We start from the raw sequence: 15,744 nt of genomic DNA on the forward strand, positions 1-15,744 counted from the left end.
CTTTCTTATTGGTGTTTTATCTTTGTTCTGCTCCCTTGGGTCGTCACACCTTTGTATTAATATTGCTCTATTTATATAATGCTGCTTATTATTATTATTTTTATTATTGTTGGAGTTAGTGAGCCAGCCCAGGTCCTTGTGTAGCTGGGAGGGTAGTCACATTTTTTTGGGGGCTAAGATGTTAGTTCAATGTTAATTGTTAAATATTAGTTATGTTAGTCTAAAGGTACACTGTATGGAGAGGCCTGCCAGGTTCTTAATACCACTTACCACCAGTGCCAGATTTATTAGACCTGTGGAGGCCCCCCTCATTATAACTACCCCAAGAGGGTGGGGTGGCGAGTGAAGCGAACCTAATCATCTGGGAGTTCCGCAATTCTAAATATCATATTATTAGCACCACAGCATTCATTAAAAATAGACGGTTCATAGGAAAACCACCCAGTCGTCAATTTCAACGAGTAGCTAGCCTAATTTCTATCACGTGATAAACATGAATTTTAAAGATTGAAAATAAAATCAACCAAATCAATACAATATTATAATATGTGGAGGCCCCTGGCCAACTGCCCACTTTGCCCACTCTTCAATCCGGCCCTGCTCACAACTCTACTCTACTTTCTTGTAACGTGTACGTTTTCTTCTCCATTGTTGTAACATATGTCTGTCTTTTGTTAATTTTACTGTTTCTGCTCTATGGTCAATTTCAAGTAAAGGTTAATATTAACTCGGTGCTTTGTTCTTCATTGTTTTTCTCTCTCTGTGATCTTATTTTATTCCTCATATTAACTTCTTTAGACTATTCTATTTAAGTTTAAGACTTTTTTAATATTACAATAGTACTATTTGGATGTATATGTGTCTTAACAATGTCTCAGACTTAAACTGAGGCCAATATTGCTGTTGTAATATATTCACAATTTCTATCCAAGATAAGAAAAGCAGTGAATACGATTTCATAATATTTTCCTTTCACGTTTTACACTACTTTCGTGTCACAATAAAGTTTAAATCGTTTACTCGTCATCAAACAACCAAACCTGCCGGCGTTTCCCTCCGGCATGGTGTCACTTTGACGTCATAACAAGGCAATGTTCCCATTGGCTACAATTTCACCTAAAACAGCTTGTGATTGGTCAGGGAGTGTGGGCCGCCTGTATATAAAGCCTGGTAGACGGACGTCAACACAGAACACTGGCACGCGACGACGCTACAACATCTTCTGTACTGTAAGTGTATCTTCAAATTGTAAATTATTTGTTGGCGATTGGGAAGCTATTGTTTAAAATTTCACTTGACAAAAAAAAAAAGGAAATTTTATTAGTCTTGATATTACCTAAACTAAACTTTTTAAATAAGTTTCGCGTTAAACCAGGCTTACATAACATTAATCTTCTTGCTATTTCTAGAACACGCTCATCAAACGACCATGAACCCTATACGAGTTGACCGAGGTAGCTGCAGTGTCACCACAAGAACAATTCGGAGCGTCTACAAAATTTACCTGTTGCTGGAGAACTCGATCGCAACAATTCCTTTCCTACTCCAGTTCTACCGCGGTTAGTGGATCCTTCCCACAGCATTACAGTGAGTTTCCTAGTGTTAAACTACAAGAAATTGGTCTCCAAAAAAACTGCTTTGTTATTTCTTCTACCCCATTTGTGGGTCATGAGCTGTATTGCATTACATTCTGTGCAAGTAAAGTCAAACTTGTACATATTGAATATCCAGTATATGTAACCAATAAAGTTTTTCTATTTATGGAATAATCCAAATCCTTGCTTTTACTAAATCAAAACCCAGAGTATAATAAAATCTCGACTACGTCTGCTGTTTGAAAGTTTGCCCATAAATAGTTCTCAAATACTCTACTTAATGGTGTTAAACGCTTCGGGAAATACAGCTCTACTCCTCTTAAATTAGTATTACTTTTTCACAACATAACCCAATAGACAAATGATGACATTAATGTGTGGCTTTTTACTTTCCAATCGTTCAAAGTCCACAGTGGCCCTGTACTAAAGTACGATCATCACTGGTTTAAACTAATCTTAGTATTGTCTAATAAAACCAGAAGTGGTAAAATACTAAATTCCAAGCAAGACATATGAAAGTCTAACCTATAAATAAAAATATGAACTTCCATCTATGACCACTGCAATACTAAATATAGACCCAAGTCTTTCAATATTCAGTCGAAATCAAGGTAAAATTAGAGGTCTGGTCATGTAGTCTGTAGTTTGGACAATTCTAAAACGCTTCTTCAATTGCATTTCCGCCGCAATGTATATTAGAGTATTTTCATCTCAAAAGACTGCCTTTTACTTGTTCAACATGGGAAAGGCTTTGAAATTGAAAAAGCAAAGTGGGTTAAAGATGTAATAACGACGGTTGTGCATGTCAGAGATAAGAGAACCGTCAACAAGGATATTTAGAGCAAGGTATAGTTAAGTGGGAAGTACAGAAGGAGAATAAAAGCGGAGGGTGGTTTGTGAGTTAACGTGTAGCTATACCTTCTTTAACGAGTCACCCGTCTGAGACGTCCGATTTCTCAGGACGTCTGAGTCCTCCGTTTTCTTTCCATCTTAGAGTGCACCCGAGACTTCCTTGTTCCTAAAGCCCCGTCCACACGATCGAGCAGTGCCCGGCGGGCTTTGACCCTTTACCGGGCAAAGCTTGTGTGTTGTACACACGGGGGTGATTGGCGTCAGTCATAGTCGGGCGCTAGTAAGTGGTCTGCAGTGGCGGATACGCTACGATCGCACGAATAATCGCCCGACAGTGAAAAGCAAAGATCATATCGTTGTGTACTATAATAATTGCTGCTATGTGCAAATGCAGAAAAAGGGGATGGTGCATAGAGTGGTTAGGTCGGAAAAAAGTATTGAAGTCATGCCACGATTTTACGTGAACGGCAAGATGGACACGAGCGAGACATGACAAAGGACTCTAACACCTTTTACAAATTTCGAGCGAAAGTGGAACCATATATAAAAAAAACCAGGATACCAATATGAGGGAAAGTATATCTCTAGAGGCAACGCTTGTATATCTTTCAACTGGTATGCACCTACACGTCACGAGGATATCGAAACAAAGTTTGTCTCGCATAATACCTGCTATGAAGTACTCGAGGAAGATTACTTGCAGGTGAGATTTGTAATCCATAAAAATGGATTGAGTTATGATATGCATAAACAGGAAGCTATGGGACGAGAACGAAGAACACACACGAATGTCCTCATTACATAAACAATCTCCTGTCACGCCAATATTGTACATTGCATTTGGTTATACACTGAGCGGGGAACACGTACGTATAACATTTGTAATACTTATATACCACCAGGCAGGCTGACCATGATTTCGCTCAACGACGGGCCTTTAATATAACGACACAGAATTGGAAATTGCAACAGTGGTGGTATATGTTAAGGCAACTTAGATATCTGATTATAGTTGGAACATCCATTAAGTGATGGTGAAAGCTTCAACTGTCTTTGTTGTTAGTAAAACTACACGAGTGGCTTGTCCTTGGGGATAGCCACATGTTTCCAAGTACTACTGAAATTAGATCATTTTGATGCCCGAACGTCAAATCGAATTTACCAACCGTATTGAAACACTTTTCTCACACACTGTACCGCCAACTCTGACCTGCACACACTACCCATGGGCAGCCAGCCTCTTTGTGGGGTGGCGAGTGAAACGAGCCTAAACATCTGGGAGTTCCGGGGGAGCTGTAAGCCCCCCCCGGGAAAATATTGAAATTTGAACACTTCTTTGCAGAATTTGGAAGCCATATGCAGTTATATTGAGGAAATTAAAACATTGAGACATTTTTCATTAACTGTATATTTATTGATAGTGTACAAATTCCCAACACACACAAAAGTGAGACATGACTGGAGTCATTCGTGTGGTTTCAAGTCGACCAGCCCTGATATGTAGAGAGGCCCTGCTCACGAAAGAGGAACTTAAAAGTAGCCAAAGCTGACATTTTTTTAAACCAAAAGGAGATTCAGAGCCCAGTGACAGTAAACTCCCAGAGGATGACACAGTAGAGGTTCACTTTAGTGATTCGGATGACGAAACGAGGTCAGCTGAGATTAAGTAAATCGCCACCTACAGCAATGCAAGTACCGTAGTGGATACTCTCCTACAAACTGACGAGCCTAGCCGCATTCCAATGAGACGGGATTCGGCGACTTTCTCACGGGGGTGGGGGGGGGTCGCCACCTGCGACGCTGGCATCCGGGTTTACTTCCGGTAGCCGAGTGTATGACCTCTCGGTCTCGCCGTTGAAATTCATTCTACCCTACGTTCCTGAACACGCCGCGTCTCGTCTCCTCTTCCAAGCACCAACTTCCCACCACCAGACTCTTTTGTATATAATATATTTTATAGAAGAAAACCACCATTAAGAGTTTCCTTTCTCCAACCTGTGACTGAAGCTTCGTCCGATTCATCTCAGTTGAATTATAAGAAACATTCTATGGAACCGGTGTCGAGTGATCCGGCTGACAGTTGATGATAAACCCATTGACTATTTACTAAATCATTCTCTTGATCTAAATTGTGAACAAGGTCACTTCTCAACAAGTGAAAAGGAAAGAGTTCGGTATGTGCCCAAATCCTTGTTTACATGATGACAAAGGGAATGGCTTGTGTATTCTCCAAAAACTGGAGATGTATTTGGCGTTCAATGCGTTTAGCGACTGGAAAAACTGCCGGCGTACAGTTGCCGAACGTGAAAGTGGCAGAGAGCATCAAATTTCAGTTGGGGTGTGAGGGCAATTACAGCAAGGCGAATTCATTCCACTTTGGCTTTGCAACTACAATTGGAGAGAAAATAATGCAAAGAACGTCTATTGCGCATAGTTGAAACACTACAAATTTTAACATCGAGAGGTCTTCCTCTCAGAGGTAGTGATGAAAGAATAGGCTCTAGCAACAATGGCAATTACCTTGCAACTCCTGGCCAAATTGGACACTTTTCTTGCACAGCATCTGGTGCTGTGCAAACACTTCATATCTCTCAAAAACGATTTGTGACCAAATGGTCAATCAATTATCATAAGTGAAGTGAAACGAGACAAATATTAGTCAGTTAGTGTAGATTCCACACCGGATGTTAGTCATACTGACCAACTTACATTCATAGTTGAGCGATTTTTATAACTTCATAGACATATACATGACCATGGTGCACAGAGCATAGCCTCAACTATTGTACAGTTAATTACAGAAGTTCGTCTTGAGGGCAGAGTTATGACAATGCTGCCAATATGTCAGCCATTTACACTGCCAGAATAAAGGCTGGCATATTACGTCCCTTGTGCAGGTCACTCCTTGAACCTTGTAGGAACATCAGTTGCCTTGGGTCTCTTTCAAATTCCGGATTTTTGCAAACCTTATACAACTACTTCTCAACCTCCACATATAGTTGGGATCATCAGCTGCACTACCGGCTGAAGGGATTGTAGCGAAATCCCTTTCAGAAACTGGCTGCAGTGTTTTTACATTACCTTGAGATAAAGTCAGCACTGGAGAACAAAATATGTTCCGACAGTAGCTTCAAGGTCAAGGCCTCATAAGACGAATGGAACCATTTGAAACACCACTTCTTGCTGTAAAATAGTATCAAATCTTAACAAGGTTTAATGCAACCAGCTTATCACTTCAAAAAGTTCACACCCACCTTCTGTCAGTTGTGAAACTGTATGAGAGCTTGATCATCTTCGTCTCAGAAATGAGACGGGGTCAGTTGGATGAAATAGAAGATCAGGCTAGGGCTTTTGCCGAGCCTGTCTACAACGACAACAAAAAAGAGAAAACATTTCTTGGATGAATCAGTTGGCACTGAAACTCAACTTGATCCAAGGTGGACAATTTCTACACCATATTACGAATGAATAGAAATAAAGAAGCGGTTTACCTTAACGGAGTATGACACCATTGGCTGTCAGTACCTATTCCAGTGACCTGGAAGCATCTGTTCTAGAGGAGTTTTTGCAATTTAAAGACATTTTCTCTTCTGAATCTGACAAGTCAGTGACAAGCCTTTCCAGATGGTATGTTGACAACTGCCTTTCCAAACATTAGTAGTAGTAGTAGTAGTATCTTCGGGGACACCACTGAAAGGTGGAGACGGCCCCTCGGAAACACGTGGGCTCGGCGTCGGTCGCCGAGACAGTCTCAAAGCCGTGGTTTAACACCAGAAGCAGTTTTTCTATTTCATTCATTTTATCCACAAATGTTTGCATGATCGTAATAAAAATGATACAACTTTTTCTTTAATTTTAAGATTTTTTTTCTCTATCTACGATCATAAATCACCCATAGCGGGCAGGGCACGAAACATGAAGGAAATTACGGGGTAAAACAACGAAACTCTGATCGTGTGGCAGTGAAGAAATAAATTATTTACCATAAATGTTCGGCCAATATTTCTTTCGTGACGTTGCACGTTCGCGTCTCGTCGTAAACCGTAAATTTGTGATTTCGGTCTCCGTATACATTAAAAGCAAACGACGGAGGCTCTCGGCGGGGGGAATATTACGGGACATAATAAAAGAAAAAAGCTGGCCGGAGACAATCTTTTATTCTCACTTTGGTAACACAAATTGAAAAGTTTTATTCACAACATATTTAATTTAGAGTTGACAATAAATATCTTGTGTTGAAGACTTAATATGATATGTACAGATCCTATCTATCATCCATAGTCTGGCAACAAATTGCTCAACATCGCGCCGTTACATTTTCTGACGACGGAGATGAAATATGCAAGACGTAACAACTCTTGGCTTAGATAAACAATGTCTCATAAATGAGATACAGGTATATCTAAAAATGAATGGCGCCAAATAACGATGATTTGGCACCGACCGTTACACTAATGACATGCACTATACATCACTTGACAAAACAAACATTGTCACATCATGTGACATTAAATATGTACAGTACAGTTTACAAAAGTTCATTTACTGTATATGCCAAAGATGGCACTATGGTGTGGTGCAGTTTGGAGCAATAATTTAAATCAACCATTTCTGTTCCTATAGTACATTAATATTTTGAGGAGGGAGTTGAAATATAGGTTCCACTTCAAAAATCCAAAATGTTTCAGATAACTGAACTTGTTGGCTAACTCAAGGTCATTATTAAAAACCCTAATATTTCATTAAGCACCAAATAAAATACTACATATATGACAACTATAAACTAATATATAATACTGCATGTACAGGTATAACAAACACACTAAACTAAGGAACTCAAAATATAATGTTAATAATAATACAGGCCGTCCGCAACTTACAACAGGGATAAGTTCCTGGACCCATACTTTAGGTTACATAACATAAAGTGCTGTTAAACAATGATGAAAATAATGACAGTTTAATTACAACTTTTTGAGGTGAATGTATTGGGATCCCGTTCGTAAGTGCGGGTGACGGCGAGTCGGAGGGTGTAACTCAGTGACCGACTACGAGAAAATGCCCCGGTGATGATATCTTAGCTTAGTGTGCTGAAACGCCATCATCTGGCAGCGCGGTAAATTTTTATAATCAATGCGATCACTTTTGGATGTTCACAGTTTGGGGATAAATGATGTTTGGATTTTTTTAAGTGCAACCTGTATATAACATTACTGTACAGTATATATTTCTGAGCAAGTACAACTCGTGAGGAGCCACAAACGTACTCTTGATGTATGCAAAACCTAATTTTAGATTACAGCATCCCTATATATACAGTATATCCGAAACAAAAATTGAGAATGCCAAAACAAATTACAATGTTATGAAATACATAGTGGATACTTGTTTAGTACAACTCACTAGCAGCAACAATATTGAAATAAAATATATACTGCACTGCGTAATTCCCTATCATTGCTAAGTGTTGCTTCAATGTGACCTCCAAAGTGTAAATAGTACACAGCCACATTCCATTGACAGAGCCAGGTCAGCAGAGCTTGACACAGTGATGGAGGCGTGATTAATCAAGGAGTGCCTATTTCTGCTCCTACTGTGAGAAAAACCCAGACAGTTTAACCAGATTTTGGAAATAAAAGTAGATTACAAAATGTGTAATGCAGATTTAGCGGTGACAAAATCATACCTAAAAGCTTGTACTGTGCTGTACCTCATAATAAAACACTCAATATTTGCATTTATATGTACACCTTTACATTTATCCCCCACAAATACCCTTTTAAAGCAAATTGACAACTTTTTAAGTGGTATCAGGATTCTTACTAATTAAACATTCATCCACTTGAAATGGTAGGGCTAATTATATTGAAGATATTCTTAATATAAATCATTGTACCTCTGACGATACTCTGGAGAAGAGACCGGATGGCAAGAGCAAACTTCAACTCTCCGGATGACATCTCGGAGATGGTCGGAAGGAGCTGATCGTAAAGACGAACTCCTTCTGTTGACTCGGATAATATGCGAAACACCTGGAATAAGAAATTTTTTTTAAAAATAAGCATAATATATTTGTACATGTTCTAGGTATTCGGTTCTAACTACAGGGGCGAACAGAAACACTCGTAGAATTCTATTTTGCTGGTTGGTGTAGGTAGGTCACCACGAGGTCAGGTCTTATATAGCGGAGATAAGCGTGGCTTAATAGTTGACCTCCGTCGTCTAAGGCGGCGCTGGTTGACCTAGACCACGACGCATACGCTGGGGAATTCGCGGGGTCGGCTACTCTGCGACAAACAGCGTTTGTAGGGGAGGAATCCACTACGATACTCCCCCCTTCCCTCCAGGAGACTTGTTGTCTGCAGGGTTGCATGGCACATGCGAGGCAAAACGGCGGTGCATGCCACATGCGAGACATAACGGCGAGGGCGTGAAAGACCCGGCCGCTCGGGGAGACAACTGTCTCGAGTCTAGACACACGAGATCTGTGGGAGAAAAAGGGTGTGTGGGGGCGATGAATGTTGTGCTTCTGTCGCTGCAGGGGCAGCGTCCTCATGATCACTGGGTCAGGGGCGACGTCAGGAGGAGGGTCTATAATAGGAGCAGGGTCTACAACAGCAGGTGGGAGTGCCGGAGGGAAAAAAACAACGGTGTGTGGGGGCGACGAATGCTGTGCTTCCCTCTCGGCAGGTACAGAGTCCTCAGATGCGCCTGCTGGGGTCGATAGGACGTGGTGCTTGGGGCAGGAAGAGGAGCTGGTGTCTGCTTAGAGTAGCAGAGCTGCTCTACGGTGTCTAACCTGAGGTGTAGAGACAGTACCTGTAGAGCCGATGAGAGCTGCCTCTGTGTGGATAAGCCAGTCTTCCATGTTGCTTGAAGACTGGGAGAGTGATCGGTTTCTCCTCCATCCTGTGTGAGTGCGAATCTCCGGGGTCACCATTTGTGGGGTTATGAGATATTGGTTGGAGAAAGGAAACTCACAATGTGCTCTCTGTATACATATTGTATTGGATGTACAGAGCAGCTTGGTGCTGGGAAGTGGCAGGTTGGTTACAAGCGTGATGTAGAGAGATCTGGTTGGTGAGGGTGCTCAGAGGAGGACCAGCTTGTGGCTCGCCATGCTCGCCGACGGAAGCGAGGGCCGCCAGGCAGGAGCGGAGGAGGTGGTGTTGGTAGAAAGAGGTAGGTCACCACGAGATTAGGTCTTATATAGCGGAGGTAGCCCACTACAATACAACAAGACGGCACTCCCTACTCTATCAACAACCGAGCCCTCAGGCGACATGTAGCAGCTTCCATATGTCGCCAGGCACATTATCTAAGCGTGTGGGACATAACAAATGCATTGCCACATGCTGCTGGCTAGGCTAAATAAGTAGTATATATATAAATGGAATACATAATATACATACAACATACACATATAACCCCCCCCCCTCTATACGCTCATAGCAAAGTCTTGAGCGGACCTTTTCTTTTGGATCCGTTCTGAGCGTCGAGGGACTTGATCACTGGGGAGGACACAGGACTCAACACTGGTGACGGGGTCAGCAGAAGGCGTTGTTACGGGGCGGAGAAAACGGCGGTTACCTCCACCACACGCGACCACTGGGTAACAGCACCTGGTAGTCCCGTGATCTACCGAGACCCATGACTACGCCCACTTTGTCCTAACGTAGGGAGATAAGGTCCTGAACACGGACTTGGGTGCCGACACTCAACTTGGGGAGAGAACGGGCGTGGTAGTATTAGCGGGCGACGACGTCACGAACTCGTTCGGCGGCCGCAATCCTCTGTCTTAACCTGCCACTCCTTGGAGAAGGACTGAGCGTGAGCAGGGATACAAGACCTGGGCAGGGGAGCATCCGGTGTAGCTGGGTTGTTGCGGAGTTCGAAGAGACCCCGGTCGAAGGCCTCGCAGTTGAGGATATTCCCAGAAGTGGCCACTTTGAGGATGAGGTGCTTCAGGGATTTGACAACAGCCTCGGCGTGGCCGTTGGACTGCGGGTAATGGGACGGTGACAACACCTGCCGGACTCCCCGTCGCTCGATGAACGCAGCAAAGTCCCGGCTTGTGAACTGCAGCCCTCCGTCGGTGGAGGTGGGGGAGAGGAGGTGGGAGAGTGCAAGTAGGGGAGTGCAGGTGAGGGAGTGGAGGTGTGGGAGTGGAGGTGGGAGGAGTGCAAGTAGGGAAGTGGAGGTGGGGGAGTGGAGGTGGGGTAGTGGAGGTAGGGGAGTGGAGGTGGGGGAGTGGAGGTGGGGGGGAGTGGAGGTGGGGGGAGTGGAGGTGGGGGAGAGTGGAGGTGGGGGAGAGTGGAGGTGGAGGGGAGTGGAGGTGGGGGGAGTGGAGGTGGGGAAGTACAGGTGGAGGTGGGGAAGTACAGGTGGAGGTGGGGAAGTACAGGTGGAGGGGAGGGACCAAACGGGGTCACGGTACTTCGGACGGGAAGCACCTAATACTCGAAAAGCGTTACGAGGGACAGACCATCTACGTGTCGCATACACTCCCGGGTCCTTCTCGTACGGTATTTTGGTCTCCGTTAATGACGTTTCTTCGTCCGGTTGGGACACGTGACCTAGGTGCATCCTCCTACATTTAGTATTCACTTTTATCTTAAGAGCCATTCTTTTGACCTCTCCTGAACCTGACAGTCTGTTTGAGTCCCAATTTCCCTAAAGAACTTAAGTGTTGTCCCAAAATACTGGTACAGAGAAGTTAATATCGTATTGTCCCGGAGTACGATGATAACCACATAGTCATGATGAAGGTTGTACGACATGGTTGAGAAAATATCACTTATTAAATCAGAAAATATTTGACATCTTCAGGGTTGATTTCATACTGAAGGAATAAAGATGCTTTCATTATAGTACAGTAAACTCCCTCTAGCCCGGACTCGCTTAATCTAGATCCTCTTGAAAACCGGCCTGGGGTCCAGCACCGGACACAAGTATCCCCGACCAAAATCCAGATAGCACGGGGGAAAGTTGATGTAATCGGGGGTTCCAACTGTGGTGGCACAGAAGGGTAACCATGTCATTAGCAGTGACAACTGAAAAATCACACTTCTCATCCACTTAAATAACAAACAACAATTCATCTATGACAATACTCATTGCAGAATCAGTAGCTGTGACGTGTAATATTTTGTTATTTGATCACTAACATAAAATATGATACTATAGGTATACAAACAATTCACTTACTGGAGTTGTCTATTTACTGGAATTTGCATCTAAAAATTAAATTATTTACCTATTATACAGTACAGTACAGCATTGATTACTGTCAAAATAACAATATTTTGAAGTTGCACTGAATTCACATAAAATTTCCGACTTTTTCCAGCCTCCGTTAAAATTGTTTGCCATTTCCAGACCAGTAGACACCCTCATCATCCAACTGAGTACAATTTAATCAATGCATCACAACATGATTTCATGGATAGAATATTCTGCTGACAAACTTATGTCATTTTCATTGAATTTTTAACAGACCACATGGACCAAGGTCTACCAGTGGATGTGTTGTACGGTCAGTCAAAAGGAACGAGTTTCTGACTCGACTGTCTCTCGTTTGATGCGGGTGTGCGGTTTCATTTTATTTGGGGTTCAACAAACTTTTGGACCATGGATGTATGTGGATTTCTCTAGGGCACTTGATAAAGTCTCACATCCACTACAAGCTGGCCAAGTTCTCATGTTGAACAAATATAAGGAAATACTACTTTACACAGACTGGTAGACCTATGGAACAGTCTGCCAGCACAAGCTGTGGAATCAAGAACAGTACTGGACTACAAAAGAAACCTTGACAAAATTATCAAGAACAATGCAGGGATCTTACATAACCCACTGGTCTCCATCCCTTGGCATAGCCACCTCTATTGGGTGGCCATTAGATAAATAAGGTAAAAACAGTCTCAAAGGAACACAAGTGTTACCGCCACAGTAAGATAAACTAGAAGAGACAGAAAGAGGGATGATAAACTAGGCGGGAGAGAACGGATATAGTGTTGACGACGAATTAGCCGAGGTGCTTCAATACGAAACGGATGGCCCTCGAGGGTAGTCCACCGATTTCTACGGGACAGACGACACGTCGGTTCGGACCACTAGACCCTAAGACGTGAGCGATCGTGAAGTATTAGAATCTGCCAAGAAACTCTAAATAACTTTAATAAGTATATTTATGTACTGTAATTTGATCTGATGTATCAACAGTTATAAAACGCGAGTTATATTTAAGATGTTAACAGGCTATGTACTGTACATAGGTTGTATTATTCATACTATGTATCCCGAGATAACAGCATTTGTTATATGAGAATTGTTCTTTGACCGAATTATGTGGTACCTCTCAACGTCGAGGGTTTATTTCTCCAGCGTCAAACCAATAACGCTCCTATGAGCGTTAACAGCAAGTACTGTACTGTATTAGAATAGGCTTATACACCTAACGAGAACATGTGAAATAACAGTTACTCACCTCCCACAGGTCAGCTGTGTTTCATCAGTTGTCATTGGTGCCGTCATAATATATGGGTCTGGACACTCAGGTAGGGTGTGTCAATTTAGGGGGTGAACTGGCTAAATTGAAAATCGAGTAATTTGGTAGCAATTTATTGTAGTCTTTAAGCATGCAAAACAATATTCTGGCATAATTTTTTTTTATAATAAGTCCTACCTACATCAAATGGATTTTTAAATGTACATATTTGTGAATTTATAACATAACCAGCGTTTGCACACATGTTACTGTTTCAAGTTTCAAATTATTATATTTTATTATCCGTAGTCTATTTGAAAGTAACCAATGCCTTCATACTCTCTTTGCTTTGGTTTCTTGTCATCAGTAATCTGCTTGCTATTTGTGCTTTGATGTAACCTTCTCGCCTCTCGTGGCTGTAAACATGGCCCGCTGCTTCTGTGACCATTTTCACACATCTCTCCACACTTTGAGTGTGGGAAGGCCACTTCGGCACCTGCATTGGAGTCTCTTTAAGGTTTCTCAATTCTTGGCTAGTTAGACTTGTTGTCAATGGTGACTCTAAGACTTCCAAACTCAAGTCAACCAATTCTGACAATTTGGTGGCATTGACGTTTATTGGGGGAACTTTTCTTGAATGAAACGAACAGTCTCCCAACTGGTCGTCATCTATTAGCGTTCCTCTAATCTTTAGAATGACTTCTACAGCCTCGGTTTGGAGATTGGTACATTGACTGCAAAGCATTGCTTGCAAAACTGCTTCTGATCGAGCATACCAAGCGGACCTTCTTGCCACAGGTAACACGATGTCCCTCACTACCTTCCTCTGTTCTTACTAGCTGCAATTGAAACAAAAGGTGATCCACCCACATAGGATTAAGTTTCACACTAAACTCCAATAATAAATTCAACAATTAACCTCAAATTCTTCAGCACTTTGCCCTTCAATTCGTGTTTGGAAATCCAAATCCTGCAGAAACGAAGAGCTGTAGTTAACCAACAGCTGTGACTGACAGGTCCAATCTCCAAGAGAGCCAATGATCTTATTGCTTGGGCAATACGATAAGCATAGGATTGATCTGTGCCGAGATCTTTGATGACTCCTTCAGACAACGCCGGAAGGGGAGGGCCAACTTCGACCTTTGGAAAGGTTGTATTTATTTCTAGTTGTGTTGCTGCATCCAGCATGATGCCAAGGGGACCTGACCACTTGTTGTTGCTCTTTGTAGGACCATCAAGTTCCTGGATGAGATGACGAAGAGGTAGCTCGCCTGTATGTAAATCACATACAATCCAAACAAGTCTTCTTCCTAGTTTTTTCTCTAAATGCGTCATTACACCCCCCTGCCATCCGGTGTTCACTGCAGTTGAATCTCCACCAACAGCCTGCAGTGAACTGCCAAGCCCTCTCTCCTGAACCCAACATAAAATATGATCAGCAATGACCTCTGCATGTTTCTTCCCTTCTACTTCAGTTTCGGGAGCAAAGTGAAACAAAAACCGACCACCAGGCTCAGAACAGACAGAGTAGTGTTCTTCTTTGATGAGACCTGGAAACTTTCTGTTCACTCCCTCTACTTCTAGCAAAACTTTTGTGTCATCTATTCTTCCATCAAGCAAAAGACAGGAGAGCCCTCCCTCGCTTAAATCTTTTTCATGCTCACCAGATATTTCCTTCATTATTTTTTCTTGTGCTCTTCTAATTTTATTATGATCTATCACCAAAGATACATCCTCTCGGCTGATGAGGCCTGCATCTATCCAAGCGGCGGCAGTTGCAATTTCTGCAGCCTCACGAAGTTCAGCATGGTGGCGAATACTAGCTAAAGCAATGTTTGAAATATTTCTTGTGTTGTATTTCATTTTCTTTGGTAAAGGTTCAGATGGCTCTTTGGAACTATCATCTGATGTTGCTTCCTGTTCATCAGAAGAACTATCAAAGAAGTGATAAACATCTTGACACAGCTCTTCCTCTCTTTGGATGGCTTCTTCACTCTTCATTTTCTTCTTTTGTTCCCTCTCTTGGATTTGTTCTCTCTTCTTGGCATTAGCAATCTGCTTCTTTGTTTCTGAATAATCTATTGAACCCATTTGCATACTTCCTTGGCCTTCTGCTTTTGTCCTCTGTGCCTTTATAAATTCAAGCTCTAAAACAGGGATCTTCTTTTCACGAGGACAACCACAATCAATGTGGGAATTATTTTCTCTCTTACCTGAGTGAGAACAGTTGGATTCAGAACATAATTGTATGGAGCACTTGCAGGTCAAACAGAGTATCAAGTGTGTGAAGAAATTCATTTTTCCTGGCCAAGTTTCCTTTACCAAGTGATGTTTCAACTGCTTTGTGCCATAATTTCGTTAGTTCGACACTGATTAATCACAGGTGGTTTGAATAGTGCATTAGCTTTTGTCCATTGATGCAGAAGAGGGACTATCATGTCATTTATGAGTTCTTTATCTGTATAGTTCCTTCTGTCCTTTGCATTTTTTTCTCGAAGGAGTAACCCTAATCTTAGCATGTCTCTCACTGTTGGAAGTTCTGATACAGGAAGCTCCTTCCCTTTACCAACTAGCAGGCTCAAGTGGGTTGACAGCTGACTTCTTGTCTTCAATTTTGACATCTTCACACTATCTGACAAATAGAAAAATATTTCAATGTTTCATAATTCAATTGTTGTTTCAAAAAATATCAATTTGTTTATCAAAAATGCTGTAACAGAAATAACATAATAATTTCTTAGAACATAATGTTTTATACAATGATATAAGTAACTGCGACAATCAATATGCCCTACTTACAATAATTAA

General features: G+C 42.1%; 2 long non-coding RNA genes across 2 annotated transcripts; one reads left to right on the top strand and one right to left on the bottom strand.

Moving 5' to 3' along the window:
- Positions 1–1,082: 1,082 nt before the first annotated feature.
- On the top strand, positions 1,083–1,775 carry LOC121876965. Its single transcript, XR_006090854.1, has 2 exons — positions 1,083–1,229; positions 1,410–1,775. It is a non-coding gene; the product is annotated as an uncharacterized LOC121876965 (long non-coding RNA).
- A 4,810-nt stretch (positions 1,776–6,585) lies between these two features.
- Positions 6,586–13,095, bottom strand: LOC121876966. Its single transcript, XR_006090855.1, has 2 exons — positions 12,937–13,095; positions 6,586–8,479 (listed from the first exon to the last, which is right to left on the bottom strand). It is a non-coding gene; the product is annotated as an uncharacterized LOC121876966 (long non-coding RNA).
- Between the last annotated feature and the right edge of the window lie 2,649 nt (positions 13,096–15,744).

Source organism: Homarus americanus, unplaced genomic scaffold, assembly GCF_018991925.1.
Source record: "Homarus americanus isolate GMGI-L3 unplaced genomic scaffold, GMGI_Hamer_2.0 scaffold52291, whole genome shotgun sequence".
Lineage (NCBI taxonomy): Eukaryota > Metazoa > Arthropoda > Malacostraca > Decapoda > Nephropidae > Homarus > Homarus americanus.